Raw genomic sequence first — 19142 nt, 5'->3', positions numbered from 1 at the left:
CTCACACGTGCAAGGCAAATGCTGTACCACTGAGCCACAACCCCAGTCTCTAAAGTTAGTAACTTAAAGCCTAGTTTTCTTTTTCTCTTTTTTAGAAATCTGTTCTATACTCAAAGTTTGTTTTATGTTCCATTTTTATGGAGTTTTTCAAGAAAGTTAGACATATATGTATTTTATGATTTTTTAAATTGGATGAATGTAATCTTTCAGGAAGGTCTAATTTGTGGTGGGCATGTAGTTCAGTGGTAGAATACTTGCCTAGCACATGCAAAGCTCTGGGTTTGATCTCCAGCACCACAAATATGGAGAGAAGTAGACAGAATGTATGAATTTAATTTGCTAACATGTGACATAGGCAAAAGCTGAATAATTAATAAGATATGCTCTCTTCCCACAAGTTCCTATGAAATTCAGTATTATAGATTTATAAAGCCTAATATGGTTCCCTGTGTATTTCAAGCCCTTAATAAATATCTGCTGAATAAATGAATGAAAAAAATAAATTTTCTATAATCTGAATAGAAGTTGCACAAACATCAAGCTAAATCACATTGAACTGATTTTTAAAGAAAATCTATTACCTGTTATGACTTTAATTCCTGTGCAATTTTTTTTCTTTTTTTCTCAATTTTCTTTGCTCCCAAATGTACTAGCTATACTTTGATTATATAATTCATTGTACACCTTGGTTATACAATTAAGTAAAAAAAAGAAAACACACTATGGAAACAACTAGGCTTTTTTTTCTTTTCGTTTTTAATTCCCTCAAAGAGATGTCAGGGAAAAGATATGAACTCTAAAATATAAGCAAACTAACCTCTCAAGATCATCTAAGAATTTTCCTAACTATATATGTGTGTTCATTAGAAGAGCTGCTTTACTAGTTTTTTCTACTTCTATTTTGGGGGAGTGGGCAGGGAAGCACTGGGCTTTAAGCCAAGAGGATTTACCACTGAGCTTTTTACTTCCCCAGCCCTTTTTACTTTTTATTTTGAGACAAGGTCTCACTAAGTTGCCTAGGGTCTCACTAAGTTGCTAAGGCTGGCCTCAAATTTGCAATTCTCCTGCCTCAGCCTCCCCAGTTGCTGGAATTACAGGTATGTTTCACCACACCCAGCTTTATTTTTACTTTCAAAACTAATATATGGCCATTATTTAAAAATTCAAACAATACATAAATGTATAAAGTTAAAAGTCCCATAAAATACTAATTCTAGAAATCACTAAGTTTTACATTATGAATATTTTTTTAATGTGATCATACAGTTGGTATTCACAATTGTATAGAAAGTGTTCTGTAATTAACTTTCTTTACTGAACACTGTATAATGAGTATTGAAATAAAGAGCAAGCAAAACTCAACCTGGGGTGTGAGTTCTCGAGCAGTCTTCACTGATGCCTGAATGCCTTCCACTGTTGATTTATTAGTGGTACCAACAGCAGCTGCCTTCTCTGCTGTAGCTCCAAGCCTTCCTGAATGGTTTTCAAAGTTTGCTGCCCTCTCATCAAATACCTTGAGGAAAATACAAAGACATTAAGAATATTTATTTCATGAAAAGTTGTGCTCCAAGTTCTGCTGTCATGTATAACTAATTAAAATAAAAAGAAGATTTATTTCAATAAAATGGCTCAGGCCACCTAAGAAAAACTCCTTCTTTAAAGCAAATGTAGCACCTTCTCTAATGAAGATGTTAAGAGATGACATCACACTACTGCTGAAACTATAGTCAAATGCAAAATCTTGACCACAATATACCTCCTCAGAGATTTAGCCTTAGCCACAAGCATCCTGTATACACACTACACACACAAACACACATGCACGCACGCACACGTGCATCCCTAAAGATAAAGACTAAGGCCAGTTTCCAAAAGGTTTATCCTCTAATCTGAAGAAGACATACAAACCTACTCAGCTACTATAGGTAGTTGAAAGTATCACATGTTTAGGACTAAAAGTCCTAAACTGAGTTCTAGCTTCCAAAAAAAATATCCCTCATATATCCCATTACCATTAATGTTGTAAAAACTCTTCCCTTGACCTTCATAGAAAAAAATGAAACCTGGTGCTCATACTCTGGACCTGACATAGGGTAAGGATAGATGACTTTTATTAATCCCAAATGCAAAATTATCTACTTATTTGTTATTCAGCTCTCAAATTATAAAAAGTTAACTTTTCCTTCAATGTGAATACCATACAAGGTTATATACCACAAATAGGGCTATTTAACCTACTTGAAATGACAAGTTCTTCCATCATTTATTTGGATAACGTTTTTAGAAGTGACACTTGAAAAAGCAAGGCATACCAAATAGCACTGGGTCAGGCTTACATTATGCACAGAGATGTCAGGAACTCCCTACAGAATACATCCTCTTTATTTACCTCCTCCTGAGGGTCTGCCCACCCAGTTCAAATTCAAGGCAGATAATCTCTAAAGGTTTCTTGGCTCAAACAAGTTCCGATCTCATTGCCAATGTTCTGGGATTTATGTGGAGGTTTTTTTTGGGGGGGCGGGAGGGTTGTTCTTGGTTTTGTTAAATTTTTGAGACAGTCTTGCTAAATTGATCTTGAACTTGCAATCCTCCTGCCTTAGCTTCCTGTTTTGCTGGGACTACAGGCCTATACCACCATACCCAGCCTATGTCTATCCTCTTGAGTCTCTTTCCTATCCTGGTCTCTTGGTTAGAATTAGTTTTCTAAATTCCTGCCATTTCATGCTCAAAACTTCTGCCTGAAATCTCTGATCTCCTAGTCCCCTTTTCCTGGTCTCAGTCCTTGTTTCTTTTTCTTTCTTTCTTTTATTATTATTATTATTTTTTTAGTGTTTTATTTTTTGGTGGTGGTGGTACTGGGTATTGAACACAAAGCCTTGCACATCCTATGCTAGGCAAGTTCTCTATCACTGAACTGCAGCTGGGAATACAGGCATGAGCCACTACAACTGGCTCAACCCTTGTTTGTGTATACATGATGCTAGTGGCTAAGGCTAAACTTATGAGGAGGTATATTGTGGCCAAGATTTTGCATTTGACTATATTTTCAGCAGTAGTTTGATGTCATCTCTTAACATCTTCATTAGAGAAGTTGCTATATTTACTTTTTAAAGGAGAAGTTTTTCCTAGCCGGCCTGAGCCATTTTATTGAAATAAATAACTGGTCTTTTGGCATCTCCTCCCAAACCATATATCATGCTCCCTCTGATTTAACTGACTCCTTAGTATAATTTTCTTGGCACTCAACCAAAGTTTACTGACCATCTACTACATAACAAATTTTGGGATAGGTGCTGAAGATACCAAAGTAAATGAAACAATATCTGCATCTTAAGGAGATCACAGCCTAGTGGGGGAAAAGAGCCAATAGATACTTGCAACATGGTATTCTATGTGCAAAAATAGAGCTATACACTGATATTAATGGAGCAAAGGAAAAGGTAATTAACTCTCCAGGAAGTAAAGCATAATAAAGAGGGAAAAGGTAGAAAAAAAGAAGGGGTAGACAAAACAAAGACATAGAAAGGGCAGAATATTCAAGAAACTACAAGCAACTATGTATTTCTGGGGCATAAACTGAGAATCAAGGGTTTGTAGGAAATTGACATAGAAAGGATATTAAAAGCCAGATCAGAGAGCTCCGTTTTTATCCTATGTTGAAGATAAGTCTCACTGATGCATTTAACCAGGAGAACAGCAGGATCAGATTTGGTTTTGTTTTTAATTGGTGGGCTAGTGACAGATTCAAAGAAGACCAGTCAGAGTTATGCAGGCATGCAGGAAGTGAGGAATAAACATCAGAATCAGAGCTGTGAGAATACCAATGGAAAACAGAAAGGATTTAAGATATATTTGTGAGATCAACTTAAGATGCCTGAGTTATTTATTGATATGAGAAGATGGGGAGAAGGAAAGTCCATGGTGACATGCAAATTACCAAGGGATAACAGAAGGTCAACATATGCTGAGGAACTAATGAAGCATCTAGCTGGAAAGGATGAGCAAATAGTTGGATCTACTAGTCCAAAAATCAAAGAAGGCTGGAACAAAAGAGTAGCAAATCCTCCTAGCCTGAGGAGACCATGAATTGAACTGCCTAGTAATTGAGGCCAGAGAAAGAAAATAGGCGTCGGTAGCAAATAAGAATAACACAAACCTTCACCTTTGGATTAGTTTGCCTGACCCCAAAATCTCTTCTTTGCTGCCAATACTATAAAGGCGGAAAAACCAAATACTTGCTTTGCCAGATTCTTTTGCAGCTGAGGTAACCATGCAACAGAGTTCTAAACAAGGAGACATAAGTGAAGGTATCCTGGAGGATTTCTGGGAAAGCCTTTACTTTCTTTCATTCAGCATTAACTGTGTGTCAGGTATTACACTAGGAACTGGCAATAAAGCAATGACAAAATGAAGTCTCTGCCCACGTGGAGCTTTCGTGCTAATTTGAGTGACACAGACAATAAAAATAAACTATATCAAATGTTGATAAATGCTATAGAGAAAAGTAAGATAAGGAGATAAAGAAATCCCTGGGATTGGAGTTGCTATTTTAGGTAGTAATCCAAAAATGATATTTCAATAGAAAACTGAAGAAAGTGAGTGAAAAATAAAATCTGTGGGGAAAACAAGTGCAAAGGCCTCAAGTTTAGAACATATACAAAAGAAGCTCTGTTCTCATAGAGAGGAATATGCAGAGGGAGAATAATAATACCAACATGAATTCAGAAAAGTAGACAAGGAACCAGATTCAGTGGTGTGATGAAGCCATTTTTACCAAATATGTAAAATATGCCTATCTCTTCCCAACTTTGCTTTCAATGACTTCATGTTACAACAGCCATGCTGGGAGTATTTACATCATGAATTCTACAAACATTACAAGTCAGATTTTTTTTGTTTTTCGTTTTACTGGAGAGTTGGTTTACCAGCACATCACTGGCCTTACTGTTCACTGTAAGGACTCTGATCTCACTTTGGGACAGGGAGAAACTACTGGAAGGTTTAGAGTAGAATGATGACATCAAATGATTTAAAATGCCTGTCCTGATTTCTGTGTTGAGAACAAAATGTCCTAATAAACAGTTGAAACTGGAGTACCCCAATTCCTTATATCTTCCTGCCTTGAACATGACACCTGGGGCAGTAAAAGTCATCACATACCCTAAGGAAAAGACCAAAAAAACCATAAGAGATGCCAGTTTTCATGATTTTTAGCTTCTGAATCAAGCAAGGCCAGAGCTACCTACTTCTATGTTTCTTGTGATGTCACTAAACTTTCTGATGGTCAAGTCTTCTACTGTTTGCAATTAAAAACCTTCATAACTAATATACTTCGTGGATTAAAAGATCCCCCTCTACTCTTCCACCTACAACTTCCCAGCCACTGCTGCTTGTGTACCCTGTAACAACATTTTACCTTTACAAAGAGTTGCCCAACAGAAGAAATGGAAGCTCTTAGATACCTACCTCTTCCCTATTGGGTGCATCAGGAGGGGCAGTAGCCGCCACTGCCAATAGCTTGATGGGAGTTGTGGTATCACTGAAAACATCTGACACCTCCTGCGTCATAGCCTCCTGCATCCTGGCTTTCAGATCCTTAAAAAATAAAAATTTATTTTATTTTTTATTGTTTAAAAATGAAAATTTCCAGCAACATCCCCAAAGCATATATGTTAATGTCCTTATTTCACTAAAATATTCATTCTCTGAGTTTAATTCAATAAATATTTATTAATATCTGTGTACAAAACACTGAGCTAGCACAGGTCAAAATTATGAATCCTATCCTCTAAGAGATTAATGTTTAGTGAAACAGATAGGACCCCCAAGGAATTTTACTTTTTTTATTGGTGGGAGAGGAGGACTTACTGAGGATTAAAATTAAGGGGTGATTTAACTGAGCTCCATCCTTGTGGCGAGCCGCTTCTGCGGACTGTGGTCGCCATTACAAGATGGCGCTGGCCTTGTGGTGGTCTGTGATAAACAACTCCTTCTTTGGGAGAGTTGGCACATGGTTCTTTGACACCCTATGAGAAAGCTCCACGTGGCAGCTTCGCATTGGGTGTTTGGATACTTTATTAAGGCTGGGAGGGGCTTCTGGGAGATTAGAAGAACTCTCGAAAACTTAAATAAACAGCTGTAAGAAGATTCCCAAAGTTGCGTCTTCCTTGCGGGCAAGGGGGTCGCGACACATCCTCAGTTCTTTTTAATTTTTTTTTTTATGTATTTAGTTGTAGATGGACATAACACCCTTCCTTATTTATTTATTTATTTACTTACTTACTTACTTACTTATTTAATGTGGTGCTGAGGATGAAACCCAGTGCCTCACACACACCAGGCAAGCGCTCTAAAACTGAGCCACAACCCTAGCCCAGTTCTTTTTAATTTTGAGACAGGGTCTCACTAAATTGCTGAGGCTAGTCCCAAACTTGCCGTTCTCTGCCTCAGTCTCCTGTAGCTGGGGTTACAGGCATGTGCCATTGCACCTAGCACTTTTGCTTCTTTTCTTGGTGGTCTTCATGAAATGACACTGAAAATCATGGGGTTGAGCCCAAAAAGGTCTTGAGTTCTTGAAGACAGAATTCCTCACTGTTCCCACTGCTGGAGAGGCCTGATGATGACCATGGTAACTATCTGGTGGATGCAATGTTAAATTTCTAAGCAATTTATTATTTTAGGAAGTACTAAATCAAGAATGGGAAATTAAGAAATCTCAAAAACAAAGTATATATGTATAGATTTCTTAACATGAGTCTAAAAAAGAGCATTCTTAGAAGTCACATGCTCTTTTTCATAGTTATTTCACTTAGTCCAAGTTAAGTTTTCTCAATTTATACAAAGGAATCCCCATCACCCCATTTTTCAAGGTAGGTGACAAATACTGACTGGTGATACTGGAGATGATTTTAGGTGTTATGTAGACAAATTATTTTAATAATTATGTATTTCTTTTTAAAATAGTAGGGAAAAAATACAACCAGCTCATCAAGCATAAGATTTCAGAATTATTACAAGGTTTTTTTTTTAATTTAAGTTTTAAAAAGAAGTCCATTTTAAGAAAAATGTTAAATAAATAAAAGTACAAGTGAAACATGAACAGAGCAAAATTCATAAAAGAGTTCATTGAGTGAAATTTGGAAAACAACTTAAGTCATTACCACACACTGGTGAGCTTTTTCCTAATAATTAGCTCTAGATTTCCTTATATCTTTGGTCATACTCTTTGTTTTCCTAAACTCCAGAAATTATGTATTTTTAATTATTTTCTCTCCCATCCATCATTTTTTAGTAATGATAAGCATAAAACGACTAATGACATGTGCTCCTAAATTCTACCTTTAAGGAGTCTTGGAGCTGTGATGCAAGTGCTCTGGCCTGAGGACTTTCCCCTTCCCCTCTGGCAGCCAGGTCAGCCAGCTGAGCTGTCAACTGGTCCACACGGTCACACTTGGCAAGAAGATCTTGACGATAAGACCCCATCATGACATTAGCCAGACGATGTCCTTCAGCCACAAGCCCCCGGATGGCAGCCTGACCTGGATCAAGAAGAAAACACTAAAACTCACATAGACCTAGAAAAGGTAACCACAATGGCATTCCAGTTGTTTGTTTTTTAAATAATATTTTGTAGAGCGATCGTTTCCAGACAAAAGAAAACATTTTGGAAATACAAAAAAGCATAAGTAAGAACAGATAAATTATGCTTTCTTCCAAAGGGGGGGGGTTTGCAGAGGATTGAAGCCAGGCCTTCATACATGCTAAGTACAGGCTGTATGCCACTAAACCACATCACCAGCCCCTATATGTTAACTTTTATTCTTTTTTTTTCTTTCTTTCTTTTTGTGGTCTTCAAGATCCAACTTGGGGCCTTATACATGCTACGTAAGGGCTTTATCACTGAGCTACACCCCAAGCCCAACTTTTGTTCCCTGATTCTTTTCTTTAACCCAAGTGTTTTCCCACTTAACTAAATATCTTTTAAAAACATGATCTAGTAGTAGCAGATGTAGTTCACTGGTAGAGCCTTGCCTAGCATGTGCAAGGCCCTGGGTCTGAATCCCAGCACTGCAAACAGTAACAAACATAATCTAAAAATATATGTAGCATTTTATCATATTGACATACTTAGTATTAAACATTCAAACTATTAACAAATATTCTTGTTTTGACTCCTTAGAAAAAAATTACTTCTTAGGAAAAATTCCTACAACTTGAATTGCTGAGTCAATAAATATGAACTTTTTAAAAGTTTTTGACATAATACCAAACCTAGAAAGTCTATACTAATTTATTCCTATATCTGTAAGATATGTGCCTGCCCAATTCCTTAGCCCCTTATTGACACTAGACATCACCAATTTAAAAATTTATCTGTTGATCCAACAAATATGGCAAATGGAGTAAATAGATCTTTCAGCTTTAGCAGACTTGCTATCACAAAATAAATTTTTACAAAACCATTCTTAAAATATCCCCAAAGTCAAAATTTTAAGTTAAAAATTTTTCAGGTTGATTGTGTGATGAAAGAGACTTCAAACTAAAATAATGTTAAGTGCCTTTCACTATTTTCAAAAATTATATTTATCTGGATACTTGGCAAGGACTGTGAACACAGAAATACTATAAAATAGAAGTATACATAGAACTGATATTAATTCAAATTTTCACTTTTGATATGAATATCTCTCGTGTGTGTGTGTGCACATGTGTGTGCATGTGCACATGTGCACAAATCCATGTGTCCATTTTGGGGAAAAGAAGGGGGATTATATTGGGGATTGGGGGCCTCTTATATGTTACACTATGTAACACTCTACCACTGAGCACTTTTTTGTTTTGTTTTGTTTGGGTTTTGAGACAGGGTCTCACTAAGTTACTGAGGCTGGCCTTGAATTTGTAATCCTCCTACCTCAGCCTCCCAAGTTGCTGGGATTACAGGTGGGCACCACCATTCCTTGCTGCCATGAGTATTCTTCTATTTGCATATATCAAAATCATTCTTTCTTTAATGCTTCTTTGATAAATCATAGGGATTATATTGGCTATATTTGGAAATGGAATCACACTGAAAAATGCCTGACTCACCAATGACTGAAGAACCCTTTCAGCACCTTATTACAAATGTTACAAGACCCCTATCAACAACCTGCTTATTTGTGCTAAGGTCCTTACCGACTCCCCGGTCATCCACTGTAGGATTATGAATCCATCGCTGTGCTTGCTCGATTTTGCCCTCAAGGTGGACAGCTGCTTTGGCAGGTCTGCTGTTTGCCACAGCCCTGTTGGTTTTGGTCTGCAGGTTCTGAAGGGCCGTGGCCACCTGTTTGGCCAATGCTCGAGCCTCCGGGGAATCTCCTTTCCCCCTACAGAGAAAAGAACAGCCATTCTGTTAAAACAGACTGTTTACATTGAGATGACTTCGTTGCTAATGAAAATGGTAATGAGATGACAAATTGCTAATGATTATTATTAACTTTGATTGAAAATAGTGGCTTATTTGGATCTTAAATAAGAAATTATTAATTTAAATTCAAAATTTTTGTCCTGGTTAAGGCATTAATTGTGAGTTTGAGTCAATTTAACCCAACCAAGTTCAATCATTTGGTTACCTGAGCTCAATCAAAAACCAGTCTGCCAGTCCTGAAAACACTAGTTACTCGTGGAACTAGAAGTGCTTAGATAGCCATATTTGCTGATGTTGTAGTAGTAGCAGTAGTAATAGTAGTTGAAGTAGTTATAGTAGAACCAGCAATACTATCTTTTGAGTCCTAATCCTGCAAGGTTACTGTTGCAATCACATTTCTTTTATTATCTTATCCTCGCCAAAACTCTATAAGATAAATACCAATATTATTTTTTTTTAAAAAAAGAGACACAAAGTTAAAAAACTTGTCATACTTACTTTGATGGAGTCAGTCAGGGTTCAAACATGGCTCTCTGACTTTAGAATGCTCACTATTAAAAGTATTATCTGTATTACCTTATGTCATTACCAATAATACCCAATGATTGAACTGAGTGGTTATTTAATTCAAAGACAACTAACCATTGTCAGTAAACCATTGACTCAATTGGTTCTCAAAGTATAGTATAAATAAAAGTCATCTGGAGGGCTGGGGATATTAGCTCATTGGTAGAGTGCTTACCTTGTATGCACTAAGGCCCTGGGTTCAATCCCCAGCACCCCCCAAAAAAGAGTCATCTGGGATCTAACTTTAAATACAGATAATGGCCACCATCAAAAGAGATTCTGATTAAGTATGTCTGGTGATGGAGTCCACATTTTTAAACAACCTCAGATAATCCTTGGTCCATGCTGCAAAAACATCACATGGCCAACCTGTGGTAGGATCTGGAGCTAAAAATTTATTTTAAGTCTGGGCCATGGTAGGTCAAAGCCAGAAAAAGAACCTCCAAATAAATAAAGACAGCACCCAGAGTTCAGCAGACTTAGAAGACACGATAGAGCTTCCAGGATGCTAAGAGGTAGAGGGAGGTGCTTTTAGTTATCTAAAAAAATCTAATAAGGTATAGCCACAGTTCAAGCTGTTAGATTCTATTAGATACCTTTATATATTTTCAATAATCATCCACCTTTTTACTTGAGCTAGTTCCTTGCAACCAAGGAACCTCAACAGAGTATCAACACAAAAATTAAAAGACAACCACAAAATTATGTCACAATGAGCAATAACTACCTATTAAAACCTATTCCAAAGATTTCAGATTCTTACCAAGAAAATATAAAGAATTTGATTAATTTTATATATCAAGGGCTGGATATATAGCTCAATAATAGAGTGCTCACTATTAAAAGTACTATCTGCCTAGCATGTGTGAGGCCTTGAATTCAATTCCCAGCAACAAAAACCCAACATTTTTTACATATCAGACTACTCAGGCATAGAAAAGTAACCTTAAGACTAATCTCACCTGTAAAAATATTAACCCATCTGCTTAAAAGATACTTTTTAAGAGTTCCTTTATAATTTTAAGATTTTATAGCCTTCCCCATGACAAAACTAGACAAAGCAGTTATTTGCCATGTTCTGATCATGGCTACTCCTATGCTTGGAGGTTATGTATATGTATGTTATAATAAGTGTAATAATGGCACAAGTGACCACACATGAAGATCTACTGTTACCACTCTACCATTAATTATCTCTTCATCACTCAGAAACATTAATGAGTGCCTACTATGTATATAGACTTGTATTAGCTCCCTAAATACAGTTTCTCCATTTGAGTATTTTAAAATCTAATAAATTATAAACAGTGGGCACAGTGATATGCACCTATAATTCCAGTGACTCAGATTGGGAGGTGGGGCTGAGGCAGGAAGATAGCAAGATTGAGGCCAGCCTTAGTGAGACTTCTAATTTAGCAAGACTCAATATCAACTTAAAACTAAAAAGGACTGGGCTGGGGCTATAGCTCAGTGGCAGAGAACTTGCTTGGCATGCGTGAGGCACTGGGTTCAATCCTCAGTACCATATAAAAATAAACAAATAAAATAAAAGCATTGTGTCCATCTACAACTACAAAAAATTAAAATAATATAAAAAGGACTAAAGATAGAGAACACCCCGGGGTTCAATCTCCAGTACAAAAAAAAAAAAAGTAACACATTATTTTAATGAATTAACATTGAACAAAAGACCTTTGTGAACATTATATTTTAAAATTGGTAAATTACCATTTTTCCTGACACACAATCAAGATTTGGGGCATAAGACAATGGTGTTCAAATGACCGACCTTGATATATAATCAAATTTGAGCTGTTATTCAAGTTGGTCTCTGTCAACACAACCTCCTGCCTAAAGTATGTCTACAAACTTATTTTGTAGCACTAGGCAGGAGTTTGTTTTCTTAGCCAACACTATCCTTTCAGTCAACATAAAACTTCAAAGAACTCTAAAGTATCTCTCACTATGGAAAAAAATTAGGCATTGTCTCATGGAACGACATAAAATGAAACATGCATGTTAAATGAAAAGCAAAATATCCTCAGAGACTAGGGATGGAGGACTTAGGTAGAATAGAATTATTCTATGGCATTATACCCTTCATTAGCATGTGTTGCAAACAGGAACATATTTATCAGAACAAAGGAATGCCTCTTTTCCATATAATCAAAGTAAGTACACGAAAGCCTTTAAGAAAGGAATCTATGATAAGACTGGTGTTAAAGGAACAATCACCCAGAAAAAGATCTTTAATAATTGCTACCTAAGAAATAACACTGTGAAGAAAGGAAGAAAGTACTTTCTTATGATTCTCCCCTTCTCCACATACACACATAAACACATGGGGGTTTTATTCATAGCTAGCTACAAAAATTATTTTCCTCATATATCTGAGAAACAGACATGTCATAAACATGATGTAGCAGGAATATCCTAGCTTATAAATTAGAAAAACTTAACTTTAAAAAGGAGTTCTTGGGCTGGGGTTGTGGCTCAGTGGTAGAGCACTTGCCTAGCAAATTGAACTGAGTTCAATTCTCAGCACCACATTAATAAATATTTTTAAGGAGTTCTTAGCACACTAAAAGTATTACTTTAAAAACTATGATCGGTAATAATAAGCCTCATGTCACAGATACAATAAAGGTAATATCTGATCTGGCCAATACTACAGTGGAGGAGTATCATACATGCATTTAACCTATGGGGATTCAACTTACATGTTCAATAGGGGAAAAGGAATAGGAAAGAGAGAAAAATATTAAAGGACAATTAAAAGAATTGAATACATACTGCCTTCGTAAATCTGCTAATTTAGAAGTCAGAGCAGATATTTCTATTTTCCGAGCTTCAGCCAAAGCCCCTTGGATCTGTTCTTCTCCTTTAGGTCCACCATTTGGATCTGCAAGCCAATTCTACAGACAGAAAGAGAGAATACTGCAGTCTACTCATGAACCACATTTAATTAACCTTAACAAAGCCATCAGAAAAAAAAATATCTAAATCCCATAGCACACCAGTAATTGTTTTCTAGAGTGATAATTATTATTGTTTTATAGAGGTGTTTGGCTTCATTGTAAGACCGAATCAATCTCTCATCTTTTTTTTTTCCTTTGGGAGCTGGAACTCAAACCCAAGGCCTTGTGCATGCTAAGTATGTGCTTTACCTCTGAGCTATATCCCCAACCCCTCCTTCATCTTTTTAAAAACAACTTTGTTCCTATCTATTAGCATAAAATATCTTCATAAACCTTTATCTCATCCTTAATCAGAAACATTTAAGTTTATCAAACATTTGTTTATGACATACTTGAAAATGATTTTATGTAAGAGTAGATCTATGTGTAAAGTACTGGGTTCAATTCTCAGCACAACATATAAATAAATAAATAAACAAACAAACAAACAAACAAATAAAGGTGCATTGATAACTTAAAAATGAGTAGAATCAGAAAACTTTGACTCTTTACACTTCTATGATGAAATACAGTTGAGAATTCTGAGAAAAGGAACAGTTTCAATGTACTATAATCTATAACAGGAATTAGGATTCTCTTGGAAGTCAGAGTGCTCACTTTTAACTAGTCAAAATATTCAAAATGAAGACCTTCATTTCAAACTATAGATAAATATTAGTGTAAACTGTGATGGTAGGGGATGTGTTAACATTGGTAACTGCTGGGAACAAGTCAGTCAGTATTCACTTAGGAACACCCATTATCTACTCACACTAAATGATGAGAGGCGTAGAGAGAAAGAAAAGGAAGAAGGGGAAAGGAAGAGCTTGGGGATATTTGTGGAATGCTTCTCTTTCTCTTTTACTTCCCACCCCTCCTGAAAATCATTACATTTACCTGAGCAGCATCAATCTTCTTTGCTATGCTCTGCTTTGAGTTTGTCATGGCTTCCAACTTTCGAGCTGCATTCTCCACCTTTGCTGTGAGCACATCTAGACCTTGAGATACCTGCTGGGCTTTCTGCATGGCCACTGGTGAAGCTTCTTGACCTCTATTCAGACAAAGATACTGTCATTGCACCTTCTAAAATACTTAATAACAAAATATTCCCTAACACCACAGTACATGCCATTTTTGTTAGCATGCTTGTCTTTTTTCATTTTCCCCATTAATCTAGGATAACACAAGAAAACAGAGCTAAACAAAGCAAGATACCCAAACCATCTTTCTCTTTTGCTTTTAAAAATACACATGAGCATTATGGAACTGCATAACCACTTTGAAGTCAGGCCAGCAAATTTTGATAATCATTATTCGCCTCTAGGTAGTGATTATATAACCAAATCTAAACTTCAGTGGGAAAATGTACTGGGGATCTCATTGCTACGGAGGACTTTGTTACCATAGTAATGTGTGCTTTAGAAATAAGTAGCCATTGAATTGTCTTATTTATGGGCGAGAATACACTGAGAAGGCAATACATACAGAGTAATTGAAAACGCATCACAATGACAAATTTAATCTGTTTGAATCCTAATTTTTGGTGCCTCAGGGACTTTATGATGTTTAACCTCCTTTGGCTTCAGTTTTTTTTTTCTTATAAAGTAAAACTAATGTAAAATGAAAGAAAGCAATAATACGGTACTTGCCCTGCTTACTTAACAGAGTATCAAGCATCAAGATAATATACTTGAAAACACTTTGACAACAAAGCAATAAAATATCACAGTATACTATTATGACTGAATTATCATTTGTGTAACAAACCTAATGACCTAATGATGATCTTAATTACCTTAATCCATTTGTAGACAAAACTAGTTAGAACTGAGCAGGGAAGTACATGGTGACAAGAAGTATATCATTTTCCTATAAAGTTCCTAAAGAACCATTTTCACTATTTTCCTCTCTCAGAAATGGAATGGTATTACTACAAAAAATAATGTGTTTGCAGAAACTTGTTCTCCTTTGTACATGTCTTTCTTTCTTTCTTTTTCTTCTTTTTTTTTTTTTTTTTTTTTTTTTTTTTTTTTTTTTTTTTTTTGCGGGTTCAATCCCTAGTACCACAATCTAAGCACTCTACCACTGAGCTACATCCCCAGCCCTGAAACTTATTTTCCTTAACAGACTTTCCCGGTCATAAAAGAAGATTTGCCATCTTTTTACAAGTTCAGATTTTTTTTAATTAACCCAGTTTGGTTAGCTCAGTCATAGGAATGGCAACTTTATCATTCAGTAGAATGGCATGGTTCATCCTAATCTGAGCTTCTAACTTTAGAATGAACTCTAAAACATCTTTGCTTCCCTTAATAATAATATGCACCTATCATTGAATTATCTACCCTCTTTAAAAAAATACATCTGTTTTTCATCTATACCAATACTTGAAGTAATAAACTCCATAAATTAATTGCCAGGTATATAAAAGGTATACACACACTCTCTCTCTCTCCATTTTCATGTACTTGAAGACTTCCTTTACCTTCCAGAAGAATGAAGACTTAGGAAACATAATATTTATTATTTAATTTGCTATTTCCCCCTTCAAATTTAGTAATTCATGATGAGGAATCTTTGGCATGTGAATACAACTGCAAAAAAAGTAAAAATAAGTATAGGCTACATTAAAATTAAAAGTTTGCCAAGTGTGGTGGCTCACACTTTCACTGACTTGGGAGGCTGAGACAGAAGGATTCCAAATTCGAGGACAGCCTCAGCAATTTAGCAAGGTTCTAAGCAACGTAGCAAAACTCTGTCACAAAATAAAAATGAAAAAGTCTGGGGATGTGGCTCCGTGGTTAAAATGCCCCTGGATTCCAGTGCCAAAAAAAAAAAAAAAGTTAATTAAGGAAGACATTCGAGGCCAGCCTCAGCAACTTAGCTAGACCCTCAGCAACTTAGCAAGGTCCTATTTCAAATTAAAAAATTAAAAAGGGCTGAGAATATAGCTCATGGAAAAGCACTCTTGCTCTTGGTTTAAAAAAAAAAACTCATTAAGTCCCATGAGGATAAAATTATATTCTTAAAATCTAGAAACTCTTCATGACCAGAAGAATATCAATGGAAGAAAAAAAAAGGTCACTGTGTTTCAGTCATTAAAATGATAAATAGTTGAGTAGTTATGTTTAAGAAAGAACAACAGGAAGATAGCTTTCCAATCTTTCCTCATGAAAGGATATTGTAGGCTCCACTGTGAAACAGGCCCAAAGCCACTCATCACTGTTCTAGCCTTTTTGCTTTAAAGACTAATAGTTGATCCCATACAATTACCTCATTCTCTTGCTCATATTCATCTCTCTAAACACATACAATTGTGTATTTGAGAATTCCAAGTGAAAACTGTCTACCACACTCTGAAAAGGCTGTAAACAAAAGAGCCAGAAATGAGAAATTAAAAGAGCCAAGAATCTTGTCAAATTGCATTGGCATTTCTCTGAATGGGAACAAAACTTCTTTTTGTCCCTTCAGCAAAGTTAGTGCCATGCTCATGACAAGGGAGACTGCTTCTCAGCAGGAGAAGGGCTCCCTGAACTCAATGAGATCACATTTATTTAAGCTGTTTCTTCTCCTTGTCAAGATAGGGACACAATCTGAAGGCCCCAAGCTTCCAGGACAATGGTCAATCCACGAATCCCTGGAAACCATAGGAAACATTGAATGGGAATGTTCATTGGCATCTTTTTAGGTTGGGATAAATGCTTTCATCAGATTATAAAAAGTGATCTTGGTCCAAAAAAGATTAAGAACTACTCCTTTAAGGGACTGGGGTTGTGGCTCAGTGATAGAGCGCTCGCCTAGCACATGCGAGGCCCTGGGTTTAATCCTCAGCACTACATAAAAATAATAAAGATATTGTTGTGTCCAACTAAAAAATAAATAAATATTTTTAAAAAAGAATCACTCCTTTTTAGATGTGTATTCTTCAGAGTGACTACTTTGAAATCAAGTATAATGGAGCCCCTTTGTATGTGAATGATATTAAGAGGTTTCACAACATTCTCAAAGCAAAATTAATTTTCATGTACACTAGTGTCTTGGAACACTTCTACTTTCTAAAAGCCCATAGCATAAAATTCCATAAAAATGAGGAACTTTTTGAACTTTAGTAATTACGTGGAAGAATTCCAAATAAATCTATATCATACTGATTTGTCTTAACAATAAATTATACATTTATTTGAGTTATGAGGGGGAAAGTTCCAAAAGTCAAGACTTACTGAGGGTAAAAGGTAGTTAAAAGAATTAAAAACCAAAAACTAGTGCGGAAATACAAACTCATAAAGAACCCAGAAATAGCTGGGCATGGTGACACACGCACACCAGTAATCCTAGGGATTTGGGAGGCTCTGGCAGGAGGATTGCCTCAACTTAGCAAGGCCCTAAGCAGTTCAGCAAGATCCTGTCTCAAAATGAAAAATAAAATGGGGGACTAGGGTTGTGGATTAGTAGTAGAGTGCTTGCCTAGCATGTGTGAGGCACTGGGTTTGATCCTCAGCACTACATAAAAGTAAGTAAATAAAATAGTTATTGTGTCCATTTATAACTAAAAATTTTAAAATTTTTAAAAATAAATAAATAAACAAATAGGGCTGGGGATGTAGCTCAATGGTAAAGCACTCCTGGGTTCAATTCCTAGAACCCACTCTGCCAAAAAGAAAAAAAGAGCCCAGAAATTACCAGCTTAAAGGATGATCTATTTGATTTCTAAAATGATGTGAAATAATTTCAATGTTTTCACTCTTTATATTTCTTTCTACCCATCTTTCTTAATATATACCTAAACAAGCCAGACTTCAACAATGCCCCTTATTTTTCAAAAATCTATGGCTACAAACTAAAAATCCAATTTCTATTTCTATTTCAATTATAGAATAAGTTACAACTTTATTAGGTATACACTTACATATATTAAAAGTTTAGAAAAAGGAAAGTTCACCTCAATTTCAGAAGAACTAATAAAATGAAATACCTGTTTTATCTACTAGCCAAAGATAACTCAGTAAAACTGGCACAGACTTGCTTTCTGTGTGAATTACTTACTACAAGTCTGTTAAGAGCAGAAAAACTTTACCTAGCTCGGAGGTCAGCCACTTGATCAGTCATCTGCCCTAGCATTTTGCAGGTTCCCAGGATCTCCCTGCGTTCCTTGCCTGCACAAAGTTCACCAACTTTTCCAGCTTCATCTAAGATCTGCCTGATGGCCTGTTCACCAGCATCCCCTAAAATAAAAAGATAGTTAATACCTGCATTGTAGACCCATTAAACATTTAGAGAGGATACTTTACACATCATTTCATTCCTGAAGGAATAGATAATTTTAAATGACAAGTGAACAGAAGACAATCCATCTGATAGCTAATAGCCAAGCGATGCCCTTACAGCTGAGGTTTCAACCACAGATACTGCTAAAATAGATACTTGGAACCATATCCATTTGGAGATACTAAGCAGCTTGTGGTAATAATGTGGATGATGAAAATAGGCCGTTCTAATTTAATAGTACTTAGCACCTCCAAACTCCATTAAGCTTTTTGCTCATTCAAATGTTAATCTAAAACTGAATAAATATTAAATTAGAGAGTACACAAAGCCAAACTCAATAACATACTTGGATCTTATCTTTATATAGTCAACTTCACTTTCCAATTTTTATTGACATTACTATTTAATCTACTTAATTAAGTACTCTGTTGACATAAATGGAAGTTTACCCAATGGGAATTAGCAGAGAAGAGCTTTTATTCAAAATAATTACCTTTCCAATTTGGGGAATGGGTGAAAAAATAATTTTGCAAAGAATGCCCAGTTTTGCTTTGTTTATTCCTCCACAGTAAGAGGTGATATGGCTTATGCCCTTCATTCTTTTAAGGTCCAATAACGCTTCCACTAGTTAAAACTATCAGAAGATGAGCTATGTTCCAAATGTTATAGTAGTAATCTCAGGATTGCAAAATTCTGAAGGATTTATTCTATTCTTTTATTTGCTTCAATTTTATATTTTTATTCTATGTATCAGAAAATCAAAACTAAAGGGTTACCTGGGGAGGCACTGGGGTCACGGAGCCAACCTTTGGCCTGGTTCAGTTTGGAGTCTATGGAGGCCAATGCTCTCTTCATGGCTTCAGTGTCCTTTTGAAGAGAAATCCCACAATTATTTTCTTTGCAATCACTGAGGTACCATAAAACAAAGGAGTAGTTACAGCACTAACATA

At 35.9% G+C, this 19142-nt stretch overlaps 1 pseudogene across 1 annotated transcript in view; it reads right to left on the bottom strand.

Moving 5' to 3' along the window:
• The window catches only part of LOC308635067 (vinculin-like), a 77580-nt pseudogene that overhangs the window by 14500 nt on the left and 43938 nt on the right, over positions 1–19142 (bottom strand). The window contains exons 6-13 of the transcript XR_014024342.1: positions 18969–19059; positions 18002–18149; positions 13828–13981; positions 12767–12888; positions 9175–9365; positions 7339–7538; positions 5467–5595; positions 1364–1513 (exon numbers count right to left, since the gene is read on the bottom strand). The product of XR_014024342.1 is annotated as a vinculin-like (transcript). The remainder of the gene's footprint in view (positions 1–1363; positions 1514–5466; positions 5596–7338; positions 7539–9174; positions 9366–12766; positions 12889–13827; positions 13982–18001; positions 18150–18968; positions 19060–19142) is intronic.

The sequence above is a fragment of the Spermophilus citellus genome (assembly GCF_964194105.1).
Source record: "Spermophilus citellus genome assembly, chromosome: 16".
NCBI classification, from domain to species: Eukaryota; Metazoa; Chordata; class Mammalia; order Rodentia; family Sciuridae; genus Spermophilus; species Spermophilus citellus.
The sequence above is the reverse complement of the archived record's forward strand: the minus strand, read 5'-3'. Positions and strand labels throughout refer to the sequence as shown.